Raw genomic sequence first — 18,328 nt, 5'->3', positions numbered from 1 at the left:
CAAAAACTGGAGTTCCCTGGTGGCTCAGCAGGTTAAGGATCCAGCATGGCCACTGCTGTGACTCAGGTCACTGCTGCGGTGCAGGTTCAATCCCTGGCCCAGGAGTTTCTGCATGCCATGGGCACAACCAAAAAAGAAAAGACAAATGCTGTGTGATTCCATTTATATGAAGTACCTCCAATAGTCAAAACCGTAGAGACAGAAAATAAAATGTGGTTGCCAGAAGCTAGGGATAAGGGGGAGGGAGGGATTATTGTTTAATAGGTGTGAAGTTTCAGGTCTATAAACCAAAGAGCTCTGGAGATGGACTGGTGCTGATGGCTGGGCATGAATGTATTTAAGCTCATTGAACTGTTCACCTAAGAAATGGTTACAACGAGCTCTTCTCTGGCTATTGCTGCTCCAAGCACCATGAGCAGCAAAATCTCCCTCAACACCCTCTACCAGGCCGTGTGGGAGGTCCTACCTGAGAACCAGTGCAAGTGGCGGAACTTTTTGGAGACAGTGGAGCTTCAGATCAGCCTGAAGAATTGTGACCCTCAGAAGGATAAACACTTCCCAGGAACCATCAGGCTTAAGTCTGCTCCCTGCCAAAAGTTCTGTGTGTGTGTTCTGGGAGACCCACAGCCTTGTGATGAGGCCAAGGCAAAGGACATCCTGAACCTGGATATTAAGGCACTGAAGAAACCAACAAGAATCAGAAACTGGGCAAGAAGGATGATGCATTTTTGGCCTCAGAGTCTCTAATCCAGCAGATCCCACGAATCCTGGGACCAGGCCTGAATAAGGCTGGACGTTCCCTTCCTTGCTGACCCACAATGAGAACATGGTGGCCAAGGCTGAGGAAACGAAGTCCACCATCAAATTGCAGTGGAAGAAAGTCCTGTGTCTGGCAGTGGCTGTTGGCCGCATGAAGATGACAGGTGATGAGTCTGTGTACAACACCCACTTGGCTGCCAACTTCCTGGTGTCATAGCTCAAGAAAAACTGGCAGAACATCCGGGCTTTGTACATTAAGAGCACCATGGGCAGGTCCCTACTCCCGTACTAAGGCACGGCTTAAAAAACCATAGTGTTATCATTTAAAAAAACACATGGTTAAATTTTGTTTAACCAAATTTTATGTTATGTGCATTTTTCCACAATTTTTTTTTTTTTTTGTCTTTTTAGGGCCACACCCTCAGCATATGGAAGCTCCCAGGCTAGGGGTTGAATCAGAGCCATAGCCCCGGCCTATGCCACAGCCAAAGCAACACCAGATCTGAGCCAGATCCAGGACCTACATCACAGCTTATGGCAACACCAGATCCTTAACCCACTGAGGAAGGCCAGGGATCGAACCCACATCTTCATGGATACTAGTCGTGTCATTAACCCACTGAGCCACAATAGGAACTTCATTTTTTTTAACCACAATTCTTGAAATGGGGACAATTACGGTAGAGAATTGCAGGAGGGAGCATAGGCTCCTGTGGACGACTCATTCCAAGAGTAAGGGTGCAAGGGTTTGGGCCCCAAATGTCAGCCTCTTCATCCACTCACAGCTCAGAGCCATCTCTCGACACCCGCCCCCTCCACCCAGGCAGAGGGAGACAGGAAACCGGGAGGCTGGTGAAAGAATGGGGCTCCAGGTCCCTCCCACGGAGAAGACACCAGAAATGGAGAGGTCCCCCCAACTAGCCCTGGCTCCAAATACACCTGTGTTCAGATGCTCTCTGCTAAGATTCTGAATTAGACACGTGAGTTAAGTCCGCCAGGTCAATGCTAATGGTCAGAAAGGCAGCAGACGGCATCAGTCTCAAGTCAACAAAATCACCAGACCCAGGCAGTCTGGTTAATTCAGTCATTTTGCATCAGGTTTGGGACCCACAATATTACTAGCCAGTAATATAACTAAGAGGAAAAAAAAATAAACTTTAAAAATAACACTTTCTATCACCTTTTGTCCATCCAGGTTTGGTCCCATGGCTTGTTCTATAGCCTCCCAGCCAGTTTGTTCCCTGATTTGGCCCCACATACTTTCAGCCCCTGAGCTATCAATTAGGATAAAAACCTTGTTTTGCTTTTTAGGGCCACACCTGCAGCATATGGAAGTTCCCAGGCTAGGGGTCAAATCGGAACTGCAGCTGCTGGCCTACGCCACAGCCACAGCCATGCCAGATCCAAGCCTCGTCTTCGACCTACACCACAGCTCACAGCAACGCCAGATCCTTAACCCACTGAGCAAGGCCAGGGACTGAACCCATATCCTCATGGATAATAGTTGGGTTTGCAACCTGCAGAGCCACAACGGCAACTCCAGGATGGCCCTTTCTTAAATACTTGAGATGCCCTGTATTGAAATCATTCTTTTCCTGGATGGCTAAAGGGCCTAAGGAATTCTCCAGAAGCAGTGCTCTCCGGGTGACAAAGCCAGATAGAGGGAGGCAAGTGGAGAGGGAAGAAGAGACCCTTAACACGCTTTGAGAACACTTCTGCAAGATGCCAAAAAGGAGAAACTCAACGGCATTTTCCCCAGACCTCTCAGTCTACTGGAAGCAGGGCTTGTGTGGAGGGGTTAGAGGGAATTTATCACAAAACAGAGAGACAGCCCCAAATGTAAATGTTTGAAGATTTGGTTTGGTGTCTGCCTTTTGAGCTCAAAGAGGGAAAAGTACACGGAGAAAAAGGCCCTTAAAACTACTAAGTAATTTTTTTTTTCTGCTTTGCTTTTCCCTTGTGCAGAGCAAACTCTTGTGTTACATCCCAGCCTGGAATAAATCTTCTGGGCTGAATGATAAATCAGGGATTGTAATGGAAATCACTATTGACCTTTAAAAGGGCACTGTCTTTATATTTTCACACTGTGCTGTTTGAAATGTCGACTCAGAATCAGGAAAATAATATGCCATCGATTTCTCTCCATCCCTCTTATCACAGAGCCTGAAATTGACCCGGGAAGCATGGGTATGGGTTTTCTCATTACGGTTTCAGCATCATCGGAAATGATGATTAATGATTCAGTCTTGGGAACGGCAATGTCAGACCTCGTAATTACTTTGTGACTCGTGTCCAAACAGCAACTAGCCTACCCTGCGCATACCACCCCTCCAGAAATGGATTATTTCCACCCTCATGTGGTAAAACGTTGTGGTTCTTCATTAAAAGCCCATATAAGATGGGAACGTCATTTTTTAGTATTAGTGTTTATCTTGTTTACTGTCTTCTTGTCCAGTTATTCCTTTTTCATTTCTCCTCCCATTTATTAAGGTACCAGAGCTCTCTGGCAATTTGTTAGTTTTAGTTTTTCATTCTTCCTTTTTTTTTCTTTTTTTTTTTTTTGTCTTTTGTCTTTTTAGGGCCGCACCTGCGGCAACTGGAGGTTCCCAGGCTAAGGGTCAAACAGAGCTACAGCTGCCAGGCTATGCCTCAACAACTGGGGATCCTACAACACAGCTCACGGCAACGCCAGATCCTTAACCCACTGATCGAGGCCAGGGATCAAACCTGTGTCCTCATGGGTACTAGTCGGATTCATTAACCACTGGGCCACGACAGGAACTCCTCATTCTTCATTCTTTCTAATTTCCCTTCTTATTTTTCCTCCAATTTCATAACACCTACCTCTCCCTCTCCCTCTCATTCACTGGTCTTTTTCACACCTTTTCCATCTTGCCTGTGATTTATCCATCTCTCATTGGCACAGGAGGAGACCCTCCAGAGTCTCTCGCCCTCTCCTGTTCAGGCTGACACCTTGGAATGTCTTCTCTCACTTGCCTTAATCTTCGCAAGATCTGGCCCATGGAGGATGGTAGCTGAACTGCACATGGGCAGCCCTTACTGCCAGCTCTCCTAGCAACCTGCTTCTGTGGAGAAGCGTCTGCAGACGTCCAGCCAAACACAGAAGCCGGTGAAGGAGTCCACTTTTCATTTTAAAAGCAGCTAGATAGAAACCGTTGATATCTTTCTCTGTTAAAATTTAAATAGCTTTTAGATGACGTGACTCAGCTGAGTTGTTCTGTGGGCTCCGTTGGAGCCTCTCTATAGAAGCAGGAGGGACCTCCACTCAGGTTGGTTTGGATGTCAAGACTGAGGCTGTTACACATACACCAAAAGGCTATGAAAAGCCTTGTTGTGTGCATAATTGAGGCTCTTCTGAGGAGATCAGGGCAGGCCTCCCAGTCAAGTCCAAAATGGCTAGAGACACAAGAAAAGGAAGCACGGCTGGGTTATAAGGTGTAGACAGGGGGTGGGGCCAGGGGGAGGGTACCCACATGCTGGCAGGCGCTAGGGTCCTTTAAATCTCCCACCAGCACCAAAGGAGAGAACACCCTGGCTTTTTCATCAGCTTGCCCAGATGTGGGGCAGAGAAGGAGAGAAAGAGGTGAGGCTTACAGCCTGTCAACAGTGGAATATCGAATAGAGTCCGACTCCTTGGAGAGCTCTGACCCAGGATAACGTAAAGCAAACTGACAATCCCAGACCTAAACACAACTGCAGACACCCAGGGAGAGAGGGAGAGGAGGCTTGGACAGACTCTCTGGGGCCTGGAAAAGAGAAGCATCTCCCAGGTATGGTGAGCTCATTCATGCACCTCTCTGGCCAAAGGCCCCACAGGAACCTGAAGTTTCAGTCAAGTAAAAAAACAAAGAAGAAAGGTTCACCCAGCACTTAAAGGCAGTCCATAGCCAGCCACAAAAGGTGATAGAAACGTCACAAAGAAGTCTTCTGCCCTAGAGTCAGACACACTCCATCAGCCCTCCTTTAAACTCAAAGACTCCATAACGTTCGGAGCAGCGCTGAAGAAAGAGCGTGTTTTGTGGACCCAGATTCCACTCCCTCTTTTGCCACTTTTATAACCTTGAGAAATATACTCCTTTCTGAGCCCCTCATCTAGACAATGAGGATAAATGATATGCACTCCATTTCATCAATTCTAAAATGCCTTTTTCCTTGCATTTCGGCATTTCCAAAATCTGGATAGATTTGGGGGCTTCTGACAAATTGTGTAACTGGCGGCTTTTTCTCTCAGGGGCACCTAAAACAGTGGTGCATCTTATGATCAACGGCACCTTATATTAGTGGAATACAGTACTTCGCAGGACGTAGAATGCAAATATGAAAAGGTTTTATTCATTATAAACTGCATATAAATGTTTTGTATACCTCTGGGGGCCTTAGTTTCCTTATCTGTAAAATGGACGTAATAAGAGTATCAACTTCGAGGAGCCGTTGTTAAGGGTCAGTTAACACAGAGTGTTCAAAACACTGTATGGCTCGGGGCCGGAGACCTTCGTATTCCTGTCATTCCGAGACTCCTGACGCATCTGAAGACAAGTTGGTTATTGATCTATTCACCCAACATTGAATGTTCTGTGGGTGCCAGCAGGGCTCTAGGGTCAAAATGAATGGTTTCGACTCCTGGCTCTGCCGCTTACTAACGCCTGGGCAATGTCTGTAATTTCATTCGGCCTCCTCTCTGGCATCTGTGACATGAGAATGACAGCACCTGCCTCAAAAGTGCGAGGGAGCCTTCAATGGTTCAGTCCTCGGAGAGAGGCCAGCATGGTGCCTCTTCGTTTTAGGGCCACACCCAGGGCCTATGGAGGTTCCCAGGCTAGGGGTCTAATCGGAGCTGCAGCTGCCAGCCTACACCACAGCCACAGCAACCCAAGCCCTGTCTGTGACCTGCACCACAGCTCACAGCAACACTGGACCCACTGAGCCACAGTGGGAACTCGCTAGTTAACATCTCTGGTAAGTGACTCAGCTTTGAAAAACATCTGGTCTAGCTGTAGAGATGCCCAGAGAGAGAATTACAATACCACAAGGGAAGGGTGGCCTTCTTAACACATGGCCCTTGTATAAACCCTGTCAGTGCCCCCTTGTCAAAAACCATCCAGAAACACACCTGAGATCAAACACAGCTGGTGTGACTCCCTGCTAGGGGGACACCTGACACCATGAAGACACACGAAGTGTCTCAGAAAGAGGGTATCAGAAAGGGCTTGTTCTCGGATTGGACCCCTAGCCTGGGAACTTCCATATGCTGCAGGTGCAGCCCTGAAAAGCAAAAAATAAAAAATATTAAATTTTTTTTAAATAAAATAAAATGAGGTTGGTAGGAAAGCTTACTGAGATAATGGCATCTTCAAAAATGCCTTTACACGTCACAGGCACTGCGCTGGCGTTACTCTTCATTCCTCCCCTAACTCACACCCCTACCCCGGTTCCGTATCGGCCCTGCACCGTTTCATGCAGAGGCCTTGATTGCCAATTACATTTCAGGAAACCTATTTTTATAGCTCGTAGTATGGGTCCAGATGCCTGTAAACACTTAAACATTGATTTTAGTTATTACAGTTCCTTTTTCTTCTCTTTGGTACTCCACTTATTTCTTAGGCTTCTCTATTCCCTTTTCCTGCAGGAAACTTAGACCTGTAAGTAATGACGATAATAATAATAACAAGCCCTCCATTTATGGAAAACTTTACATCTTATAAAATGCTTTTTGGAGTTCCCATCGTGGCTCAGTGGTTAACGAATCTAACTAGGAACCATGAGCTTTCCGGTTCAATCCCTGACCTTGCTCAGAGGGTTAAGGATCCGGCATTGCCATGAGCTGTGGTGTAGGTCGCAGACGTGGATCCTGCGTTGCTGTGGCTGTGGTGTAGGCCGGCGGCTACAGCTCCGATTAGACCCCTAGCCTGGGAACCTCCATGTGCTGCAGGTACGGCCCTAAAAAGACAAAAGACAAAAAAATAAAAATAAAATAAAATAAAATGCTTTTCACCAGAAAACAAAAACAAAAAAATCTGATTGGCAAGTATTATTACTCTCCTGTTTACAAATTAACAAACCAAAGCTGAGAGAGGCTGTGCCTGATTCAGGATCACACGCCTAGGGGTTTCCGTGGTGGTGCAGGAGAAATGAATCTGACTAGTATCCATGAGAACACAGGTTTGATCCCTGGCCTCGCTCAATGGGTTAAGGATCCAGTGTTGCCGTGAGCTGTGGTGTGGATCACAGACACGGCTCAGATCTGGCATTGCTGTGTCTGTAGCATAGGCTGGCAGCTGTAGTTCTGATTAGACCCCTAGCCTGGGAACCTCCATATGCCACAGGTGCAGCCCTAAAAAGCAAAAAAAAAAAAAAAAAGATCACAGGCCTAGTAAAGAAAAAGGACCAGGAATTCTCTTATGGCACAGCAGGTTAAGGATCCGGCGTTGTCACTGCTATGGCCCAGGTTCGATCCCTGGCCCAGGAACTTCCACATGCCACAGGCATGGAAAACAAAAGAAATAGAACCAACTTTCTGAATCTCCACTCTGCTCCAAAACAACTTCCCCTGGGGACTCGAAACTGGATGCCAGTGCGTCCCCATTCCTCAAATAACAGGGGCCCTGGATGGGGCCTCTTGACCAGATGTGCTCTTGAGACAAGCAGCTGTCGTTTGTAATTTCCTGTGTTATCCCCCAGAGTCCACAGCTTAATTTCACTCTAAATCCAGCATGCCTCTTGCCAGATCCATGAGAAAATCCTATTTGAGACCGCATCGCTGAAATCTGATTCAGAACTCTCTGCTGGATCTTCTTCTGACTGTCAATTCGGCTGAGGCCCTAACAGCAGCGCTGGGCTGTGACTGGCATTCTAACTTCCTGTGACTTGCCATCCCTTTCCTACTGGCCCGAGAAGGGCTACCAAACGGACTCACAACTGCTGCCCTTGGGAATCCTTTCAGTGTCCTGGCCTCAGCAGAAATTACAAATAGGGCTTGGTATTTAACTCAGACGGATTCCAAAATATTTCCCTGTCCGGAGCTCTTCCATGGAAAAAGTATTTGCAGTATGCAGAGGCGGGGTGTGGGGCTGGAGGAGAGCCAGGAACACACGATCTGCTGCCTTGAGTCCTACTAGCAGAAGGTGTGTGAACACAGATTACCTTTCCAGGGTAACAAAAGCCAGTGGAATTTATGATGAGGCAGAAAGAGGCTAAGTTTGGGGTCAGCAGATGCAGGTTCAAATACCAGCTCCCAAGGTGAGTGGCTACATGCTATGTATGTATTCAGTCTCTTAAGTGTGTGTTCTCCTTTGAAACAAGAAAACAGTAATGCCTGCCCTGCCCCTCTCTTTAGGGTAGTCCTCAGCTAACAGACATAAAAGCGCTTTGGAAACTGGAAATCACTGGACAAGCATAGGCTGCTAATATCAGGGTGCAGCTTTCTAAAGTTGGCAATATATTTTTCAGACAGAGATCCACTGAGCATTCCAATTCTCTTTGGTCTTTGTTGTTACTTCTGGTTCCTTTGATCTCCCTGCACAAGCTCAAAGTTGCCAAAGAACAGGTCTGCATTTGTTTCGTAATTCACAGTTATTCAAGGCAGCATCTGGTACTCCAACCCACAAAGATAGCCCAAGAAAATTTAAATGACTGGAAGGAGAGAAAAAAAACTTTTCCTTCAAAATTTGCTTGGTGTTTTCTGGTCCCCTAATCTATAAGGAAATTTCACATTTTGTTTCGGAAGCAAAAAAAGAAACAGGAAAACAAGAGAACTTGAGACCTGGAAAAAACATTGCAGCTCTCACATTTATGGATGATTGAAAAGAGATTATAAATAAGGCAGTTAGTTACCAAAGTAAGAGTTGTGAATTCACAACACAGAGAGATAAAACTGTCAAAGGGATCTTCCAAGTATTTGAAAATCTTTGCTAAGCAAAGATGAATTTGTTTATCATAACCCATGTCAAAATTCTAGTAGATTCTCCTAGGGCTTTGTCCAGGAGAAGAGATTTTTAGAAAATATGACCCAACTGTTTTTTACCTCTTAATAATATTTCTCTTTCACCCACACAGCAGTTAATATGTTCTCTGGGAACTGGTTATATTGTTTATAAGCAATAAACAAAGGACTGAGACTAGGAGAGTCCGGAAATGTGGTTCTCTCTACATATGCTGTCCTTCCAATTTGGCCCTGCTTCTGTTCAGATATCCCCTTATTACATGTTTCCAGCAGAACTTTTTGTTTTAGCAACTTTCAGCAGGATGATTGACAGATAAGACCAGCTGTGAACAGGTGACAGTCAGGGCATGTGCATATATCTTAACCACATGAAATCCTTCTACAGCACTCACAGCTCACGAACAATGGAATTTAAATTTGGCAGTTGAATTGTGGACTCATTCCAGAAGATTTAGGTCAGGAAATACCAAAAGGCCTCACCACTGCGCAGCAGCCTCACTTTCAAGGTCACGCCTCCCCATGTAGGGGTGCTGTGTGGGAATGCAGAAAGCATCAGGTGTCAGAAATCAGAAACTTTTCCAAGTGGCCACAAGAGGGCCTCACCGTTCAGACCAATGTTACCCGTTCAGACTGCAGTTTTAATCCTCCAAGCAGGGTGGTGGGCACAGAGTGTATTTCAAAGATCACCACTGAAACCACCATCAGGAAGTGGCTGCCTTCCTGCTGTTCTCTGGAAATTTATCAACTTATCTGGGAACTTATCAACAACATAGATATAGTGTCTCTAGCAGAAGAAAACAGAATTTTATGCATGTTTCACTCTAATGTTATAGCTAAAATATTTTCTGTTCAACACTATATATACACTTTTGTTAAATCCCCCAAAGGGAATCTCTATATTCAGTCGCTTGTGATAGAACATGATAGAAGATAATATGAGAAAAAAGAATGTACATATATGTATAACTGGGTCACTTTGTTATACAGCAGAAATTGACAGAACATTGTAAATCAACTATAATTTTTAAAAATTTTTAATAAATAAATTTCACTGGTATCTTTTTTTTTTCTTTTTATAGCCACACTGAAGCGCATGGAAGTTCCTGAACTAGGGGTCGAATCACAGCTGCAGCTGCCAACCTAGGCCACAGTCATAGCAACATCAGCTTGCAGCAAGGCCAGATCCTTAACCCACTGAGAGAGGCCGGGGATCAAGCCCACAACCTCATGGAGACTACTTTGGGTTCTTAACCCACTAAGCCGCAGTGTGAACTCCAAATTTCCTGGTATCTTGATACATAGCAACAAATCCACTAATTAATAAGTATATTCCCATAATTTTTAAAAATTGATATACTAAGGACTCTTTGAACACATAAATTGGTTCTACAAAAGTTAATAACTAGTTTTAGGCTAACAGACAAGATGATAATACCCATTACCTGTATCCCATCCCCAGTGAGATACCCTTTTTTTTTTTTTTTGCTTCTTAGGGCAGAGCTGCAGCATATGGAGGTTCCCAGGCTAGGGGTCCAATTGGAGCTACAGCTGCGGCCTACACCACAGCTACAGCAATGCCAGATCCTAGTCCCACCTGCAGCCCATACCACAGCTCACAGCAACGCCGGATCCTTAACCCACTGAGCAAGGCCATGGATCAAACCCACGACCTCATGGTTCCTAGTCAGATTCGTTTCCGCTGTGCCACGACAGGAACTCCAAGGTACCATTTTTAATCTCTCTTTTGTGTTCAGATGTTCTCTTCTGGATCTTTCCACGTAATGCACTAGAGTTTGGGTGAAATTTCACAACATGACATGACATGGGCTAAGGAATAAGCTGACCTGGATAAAGAAGCAGCTTTTGGAGTTCCCATAGTGGCTCAGCAGTTAATGAACCCGACTAGCATCCATGAGGATGCGGGTTCGATCCCTGGCCTCGTTCAGTGGGTTAAGCATCCCGCATTGCCCTGAGCTGTGGTGTGGGTTGCAGAAGCTGCTCAGATCCCCTGCACAGCCTGTTGCTGTGGCTGTGGTGTAGGCTGGTGGCTACAGCTCTGATTCAACTCCTAGCCTGTGAACCTCCATATGCTGCGGATGTGGCCCTAAAAAGACAAAAAAAAAAAAAAAAAAAAAAAAAAAAGGACAAGAAGAAGAAGCTTTCGAGTTTAAGTCAGCATGACAAGGACCCACAGTCATTCCGTCGGCCCATGAAGAGGCATGTCAGCGTCTACTGGACCCGCACTCTACTCCATCTTCTAGGACAAGCAGGAGAAGCTATTCATGGGAATTGTCTTTTATCGCCAGCTGCCCAGCTCCTGCAGACTCTGGAGCCCCAAGGATGTTTCAGCTCAGTCCCTCCATAGGCAAGAGTACGAAGTCCAAGTTCCAGGAGAAAGTGCCTTTCCCACCTGTCCAACTGGGGGAAAGGCAAGGCCCAGAGCCCTGACCCAGGCAATTTAAGTGTCTGCTAGGGCTGCCACAGTCTGAAGTGGCTTCAACAGCAGAAATGTATTTCTCATAATTCTGCAGACTGGAAATCCATAATCAGGATGTCGACAGACTTTGGCTCTCCTGGAAACTCTTGCCTTGGCCTCGTCACTGTGTCCTCATGTGGCCCCCACCCCGTGCATGTGCTCCTGGTATCCATTTCTCTGCCTATAAGGACCGGTCCTATTGTTAGGGCCCCTCCCTTATGATTTAATTTAACCTCAATTATCCCTTTAAAGGCTTTATCTCCAAACACAGTAATTGTGGGGTTTAGGGCACCAACCTGTGAACCTTGGCAGAGGATGCAATTCTGTCTGCATCACCAGATAAGCACACAGGGTTATTTGGGACAATTCTGCTCCTCGAATAATTCTTAATCCACTAATTAAGCAAAAATGGTATGACATAATAGCTTTCCCTTTCATTTGTTTGATTACGAATGAAATTATATACCTTCCACATACTCAATGGCCAGTTCTACTTATGCACTTTCCCCATTTTTCTTTGGGAGTATTAGTAGTTTACTCTTGAATTGTCAATTTTTTTTTCTTTTTTTAGGGCCACACCCGTGGTATATGGAAGTTATAAGGGGTCCAATCAGAGCTGCAGCTACTGGCCTACACCACAGCACAGCAAGGCCAGATCCTTAACCCACTGAGTGAGGCCAGGGATCAATCCTGCATCCTCACGGATACTAGTCGGGTTCTTAACCCACTGAGCTGCAACGAGAACTCTGAATGTGTCAAATATTTTTATAAAGAATGTCTTTTATTCCATTATAATTACCATGTGTTTGTTTAATTGGACATGTTGATGACATAATTTGCATTAACATAGAAGATGGTTTTTTTTTTTTATCCCCCCTGAATCCACATTCGCCCCTTCCCTGTGGCCTCCCAATGCTTGCCAGGGGATGCAAGTAGTTCCAGGAAAGCTGACTCCACCCCAGCTGGGCTACAGACTTCGATCAAGCCAATCAGCACAAGCTGTGCCCTATGAATGGTACAGGGTGGGCATGTGACACACGTTGGCCTAATTAAGGTGCTTTGAATAAGGACACAAAGACACCCTTATTTCTTCCTAAATCAGAAAAGTGAAGCACATGAGCTTAAGAGCTACTGTCAACTACCTTGAGGAATCCGTTTAGGATAAGCATACAGCAAAGAAAGTAGAGCAGAGAGAATAGCAGCTGAATATATTTGGAATATTGTTGAGCCACCAGATCAAGCCTCACCTGAAGGAAGCCTGCTCCAGAATTTTTCAATTACATAAGCCCAGGTATATTACTCATTTGTACAGACTGGAATAGCCATCCTGGTTGTACATCCATTCTTATTATTCAGGTGTCCACTCTAATTGGTCAATACCCATGTGGCACTGGTTTTAAGAATTTTTAACATTATCCTCATATATCCAATAATTGTCTTTATCACTAAACTGATTTCAGTAAATTTGATTTTTGTTTAGTGTTTAGATTTGGAGGTTTCTCTAGTATAGCCATTAGTGTTGCCTTCACTAAAACATAGAAAAAGGCCTTTTCTTTGAGTATCAGTTGGCTAAGTAGAAATCTGTACCATCTTTTCCACCTAAGTCAAATCTCTACTGAAGTGCTAGTCCCTGTGTAGTTCTTTAAAGAAGAGAATTGTAGTTGTTCATAAAGCAATATGCATGCAGAATTCTTCTAGATTTGGTGAATTTTCCCCAAATATTATAGTTGCCTTATCCTCTTTTTTCAGGGACTCACTTGCATTTTATCCCCGGGCTCCAGGTCAATAAGCAATCTGAGGTGCCCCAAAGTTCAGCTTACAGGCACCAACCAGAGTGGATGCAGCAACCACTAGAACAAACTCTGGTTGCAGCTGTTTTTAGTTTCCTTTCTGGAGCTGGGGCGCCTCACTCCAGGCATCCATGGGGTATTCCCATTCCTGTTGCCAGGGGTAACAGTCTGCTGGAGTGCTCTGGGCTGCCCGAGTGCCTGTCTATGGGCTCAGTGATGGTATCTCCAACATCATCGTGGGGCAGGAGCACCTAAGACCTGGGGACCCCATGGACTGGATGGAGATAAACCTCAAAAGCACAAGAATTGGGTGGAGAGGATCAGAGAGAGAAAACAGATGGGATAGTAAAGATAAAATCTTCCATTGAAGAAGGGCTTGTGAACCAAATCCCCAGAATACAAGAAGAAAAGTAGTATAAAGAAAGATAACCAACTCTATTACTATGGATGATAAAATCACTACTAAAAGAAAATTAAAATGACACACTTTACCTACTCTAAAAAAGGAATGTGTTTTAGTATCCTCAAAAAGTTTTTAAAAATTTTAAGTAGCCCAGGAAAAAAACAAGAAACTATAAAGCAAAAAGAGGCAGAAGCAAAAGAGGAAAAGGGTGATATGAAAAAGAAAATATAAGCAAATTACTTCTTTGGGAGAGCTCCATTCATGGTATATTTCGTGAGCCCTTATGCGTCTAAAGTCATTCTGATGTATTTTTTACACCTGAAAAACAACTTGATGGAGTATAAAATTCTCCAAGTGTGCAGTCATCATCATTCTATTTCCTTCGACCATTTACTTTCACAGGAAAGAAGGCTAAGCCAATCTGTATATTATTCTTGAATAGATTTGCAAGGGGGCAAGGACAGTTGTCTGGATGCATCTAAGGCTCTTTATCTTCGCAATACGAGAAATTTGCCCCAGTGTGTCTAGGTATGATTTTCTTTTCATCAGTTTTGCTGGTATACTTTGAGTCCTTTTCATGTTTATTTATCTGGTCATTGCTTCTCTATCAGCCAGTGCTCAATTGCAGAAAACACAACCCAAAAGTTTAAGCAAAGAGAGATTCATTACAGCACATTAAATTATTTACTATATTGCCGGGAAAACCAAAAAAATTAAAAAACAGACCTATACTGTCCAATAAAGAACCACATAAGGGACAATGAGTACTAGAATTATGGCTAGTCTCAAATGAGATATGCATTAGTACAAAAAATGCAATATATTGACTAGATGTGGAAATACTATTTTTGATCTGCTGGGTTAAATAAAAAATATCATTAAAATTAATGTCACCTATTTCTTTGTACTTCTTTAACTGCAGCTAGTAGAAGTTTAAATTGCATATGTATGTTCTTACATTTCTATAGGATAGTGCTGCTTTAGGCTGACCTTCCATGAGTGACTCCCAGAGACACATCTGAGAAGTGGGCTGCCAATAGAGCCACCGCTCCAGCCTCAGTCAGGGAGTATAGAATCAGGATGTTGTCTGCCAAGACAAGAGCCACTGCCACACCTGCTGGCTCCACCCCCACCCCCACCAGGAAGGTGACTGCCGAATTGGAAAGCTGCCTCTGCCATAATCAGCACCAGCAAACGGGATGCCCCACGATGTCCCCACTTCCCTCTCTTCCAGGTGATTCACTTAAGTAAATCCAGTCTCACTGGAGAGCATCATCGTGGCAGAACCTAAACCACATTCAAAGCTGCAGGCAATTCTAGGAAGAGCGGGACTTGACTTTCTAGCCTCTGCACACTACTAGAGGGCTGGAACGCTCTTTGAGCAAGCCAATCTGCGGTAACCAGCACTGCTTCCATTAAAATCACTTTTATTTCTTCATTATGAACACAAATACCTCTTGGATTGAATCACTTTATGTCTACGATGTGCTTTCCATTTATCCCTCCGCAGTCTAGGAAAACCTCACCAATTTCCTTTCAATGTTACCACTTCCATTTCCTACAGTGTTAATTTGCCTCCTTAATACTTCTAATTCAGATCTTAATTTTCCTATCAAATATTAGTTTCCTTGGAATTCCATGATGAATGGTACAAAGTCATGGAAATGTAGAGCTAGGGGCCACAACCAAGTCTAGGGATGGCGTGCTTTTTTCTTTAGTCAGCAGTAATTTTCCCCTAGACCTCGTGTTTGGCTTCATTTTACTGTTTGCTCATCTTTGAAAGAGAGACTAACCCCTAAATGGTGTTTTCCAAGTATATATTATCTCATGCTCTGCCTATCAATGCCCTCAAGTAAAAGGCCAACCAGTATCACACTGAACGTATTGAATTGATTACCCGTTGTGGTCAGAGAATTATGCCATGAGGAACCATGGGGCATTTCAGTAAGAGGATGTTACAAAGAATTCATTAGAGGATTTGGATTTTGATTGGGTGAGTTGGCAGATTAGGCACTATCAGAAAGCAGGGACAATTTTATAATTGAGTATCTAGGTAAGTCTTTATTCATAAGGAGGGCAGAGTGGAGCAAGGTGGAAGGGGGTAATTGGCAAGGAAGAGCCATCACTCATTTTAGCTGGCCGAAGCCGCTTGGTACTTTTTGGCTTGGACAGTGTGCCTGGTCGTCTGTGTTCAAACATGTTACCGAGTAATCTTGTTTTGGCGCTTGAAACATCCTGGTCATGGAGAGACCTTGTCTGATGTTGACATCCTGTGAAATTTATGTCCAAGCGGAGCACATCAAGACTGAACTGTGAGTGCAGGCCAGCTTACACACCAAGGGCTAGTTCCTAAAGATCAAGGACTGCATTTCTCTCGTTCGCATCACTCAGATGCTAGTATAATTCCACTCTGAAATCCGCTGCTGGAGGGAAAGCTGTTGATGGTTCCCTGGCCCAGTTCCCAGGATCAAGCAGACATCCATCCAGTGTCGCTGTATCTTCTTTGTTGGTTCTCTCATCTCTGAACAAAAGCAAAGTGTTCTAGCTTGAACTTGTACTAGGGCTCACTTCCAAGATCCCTCTGTGCCAACTCCAATCCCTTCGTGCTTCTTGCCATTCATCTCTGGAAACTGCAGACTCTGAGAGTATGAGGAAAGACAGCTGCCTATGGGAACAGTGGGGAAAGGAGTACGCCAGGCCTCTCCTCCAGCAAAACCCTCTCTGTACAGGCAGGGTCATAGCATATCCTGTGATTTGAACCAGGATACCAGTTGTGGTAAGGGAATTGGATTTTGGATTTTGATTGGGTGAGTTGGCAGATTAGGCACTATCAGAAAGCAGTAGAAGAATGATAAAAAATGTCTTAAGGAGTTTCCATTGTGGCTCAGCGGGTTAAGAGCCCAGCCAGTATCCACTAGGGTGCAGGTTCGATTCCTGGCCTCGCTCAGTGGGTTAAGTTTCTGGGATTGCCACAAGCTGCAGTGTAGGTTGCAGATGCGGCTCAGATCTGGCATTGCTGCGACTGTGGCAGAGGCCAGCAGCTGCAGCTCAGATTCGACCTCTAGCCTGGGAACTTCCATATGCCTCAGGGGCAGCCCTAAAAAGAAAAAAAAAAAGTGTTTTGAGAATCTTAATTTTTTTATTAAAGTATAGTTGGTATACAATATTGTATAAGTTATAAGTGTATGGTAGAATGATTCACAGTTTTAAAGGTTATATTCCACTTATAGTTATTTTAAAATATTGGCTATATTCCCTATATTGTACAATAATACTTGTAGCTGACTTCATACAAAATAGTTTGTACCTCTTGTTATTTTTAAACAAAAATAACTTCCTCTATTTCAGCCACATTATGTTTCTCAATCCATTTCTACTGGCTGTTCAGAAACTGAAAGTTCTCCCAGATTCTGCCAATATATCAAGCGTCTGTTCTAGTTTTTGAAAATGTATTTATTGCCTTTTCGTTTTTTGGAGAACATACACCAGGAACTTCTAGCCAGGTAGCATGATCTTCAATTTTGCTAAATTTATACTGCAAACATACTTACTCTGTCCAGCTTTCCACTCCCCAAGATATCTCTAAGAAAGATGTCAACCTTGTCCTACCCACTCACACAGGCGCCTGGATGACCCGCTGAAGTTCACTGAAAATGGCTCTTTAATTAGCATGGCTACCTACAGCCTGCCTCTCTCTCTAGAAATGAAGCAAAGGCTAGTGCAGTCTTGGCCTGCAGAGACACAGAACGTGGAGAACGACACCTGTGATCTTTCTCTGTTCAGGCACCACATGGACAAATACCGAGACCCACATCTACATCTGTATACACAACAGGAACTTGTCTGGGGTGCAGTGACCCACGCGTGAGATGACTTAAAAACATGTCACGTGCATAAGTTAACAGAGCTGAAGATGGCCATCCTAAAGAAGAAAGGGTTTGGTAGCAGGAATTGGGGATGGGGCTTCAGGGGAAGTAGAAATATCACGGCCCTCAAATATTTGAAGGCTGTCATGTAGAAGGATTATTCTAAAAGTCAAGGGAAAGGTAAGAACCAGAATCAACAGGTGGAAGCTTTAAGAAAGCAAATCAAGACTACAGACTTCCTTATAGACCTGGGCCCCATTAGAACAGACTGTCACTGGAGGTGTCTTCTTGCAAAGGAAAAAAAAATTGATTAACCGGGATAATTATAGAGGGGATTCAAGAATCCACAGGATAATTCATCTAAAAAAAAACCTTTAGGAGTTCCCATTGTGACTCAGTGGGTTAAGAACCCAACTAGTATCCACGAAGATGAGGGTTCAATCCCTGGCTCACTCAGTGGGTTAAGAATCTGGCATTGCCAGGAGCTATAATGCAAATCACAGATGTGGCTTGGATCCAGCATTGCTGTGGCTGTGGTGTAGGTCAGTAGCTGCAGATCCAATTCGACCCCTAGCCTAGGAACTTCTATATGCTGCACGTGCAGCCCTAAAAATAAAAATAAAATAAACTTTAATGTCTTTTCCAATCTTAAAAGTTAATGATACAAAGAAACACTGAGGAGGTGACTCTGGATGACAAATGTAAGGTGGGATCCCAAACTAGATTCTGGCCAGAGAAAGAATGTTGATGGAAAAGCCGGAGAAAATCAGATAAGGTTTGTAGATTAGTTAGCAGGATTGCATCAATGTTAGTTTCTTAGTTTCAATCATCATACTATGTTTATATAAGATGTTAACATTAGTGGAAGTTGAGGAAAGAGTATGTGAGAACTCTGTACTAATTTTGAAACTTTCTGTAGTTAAAACATCATTTCAACATAAAAACTTTCAAAAAATTAAACAGAACTATCAAAAACTTCAGAAAGACAAAGAGTCCATAATACCAAAATTCCAAATACCTATCCCTTGAGCCTGGCCCTCCTGAAATTTTCCTAAAATTATTATTTGTTTGGTT

At 44.0% G+C, this 18,328-nt stretch overlaps 1 pseudogene; it reads left to right on the top strand.

Annotated features, from left to right (window-relative positions):
• Window positions 412-1,051, top strand: LOC100621777 (annotated as a pseudogene).

Source organism: Sus scrofa, chromosome 5 (genome assembly GCF_000003025.6).
Source record: "Sus scrofa isolate TJ Tabasco breed Duroc chromosome 5, Sscrofa11.1, whole genome shotgun sequence".
Lineage (NCBI taxonomy): Eukaryota > Metazoa > Chordata > Mammalia > Artiodactyla > Suidae > Sus > Sus scrofa.
Note: the sequence above shows the minus strand (reverse complement) of the source record. Positions and strands in the feature narration are given on the sequence as shown.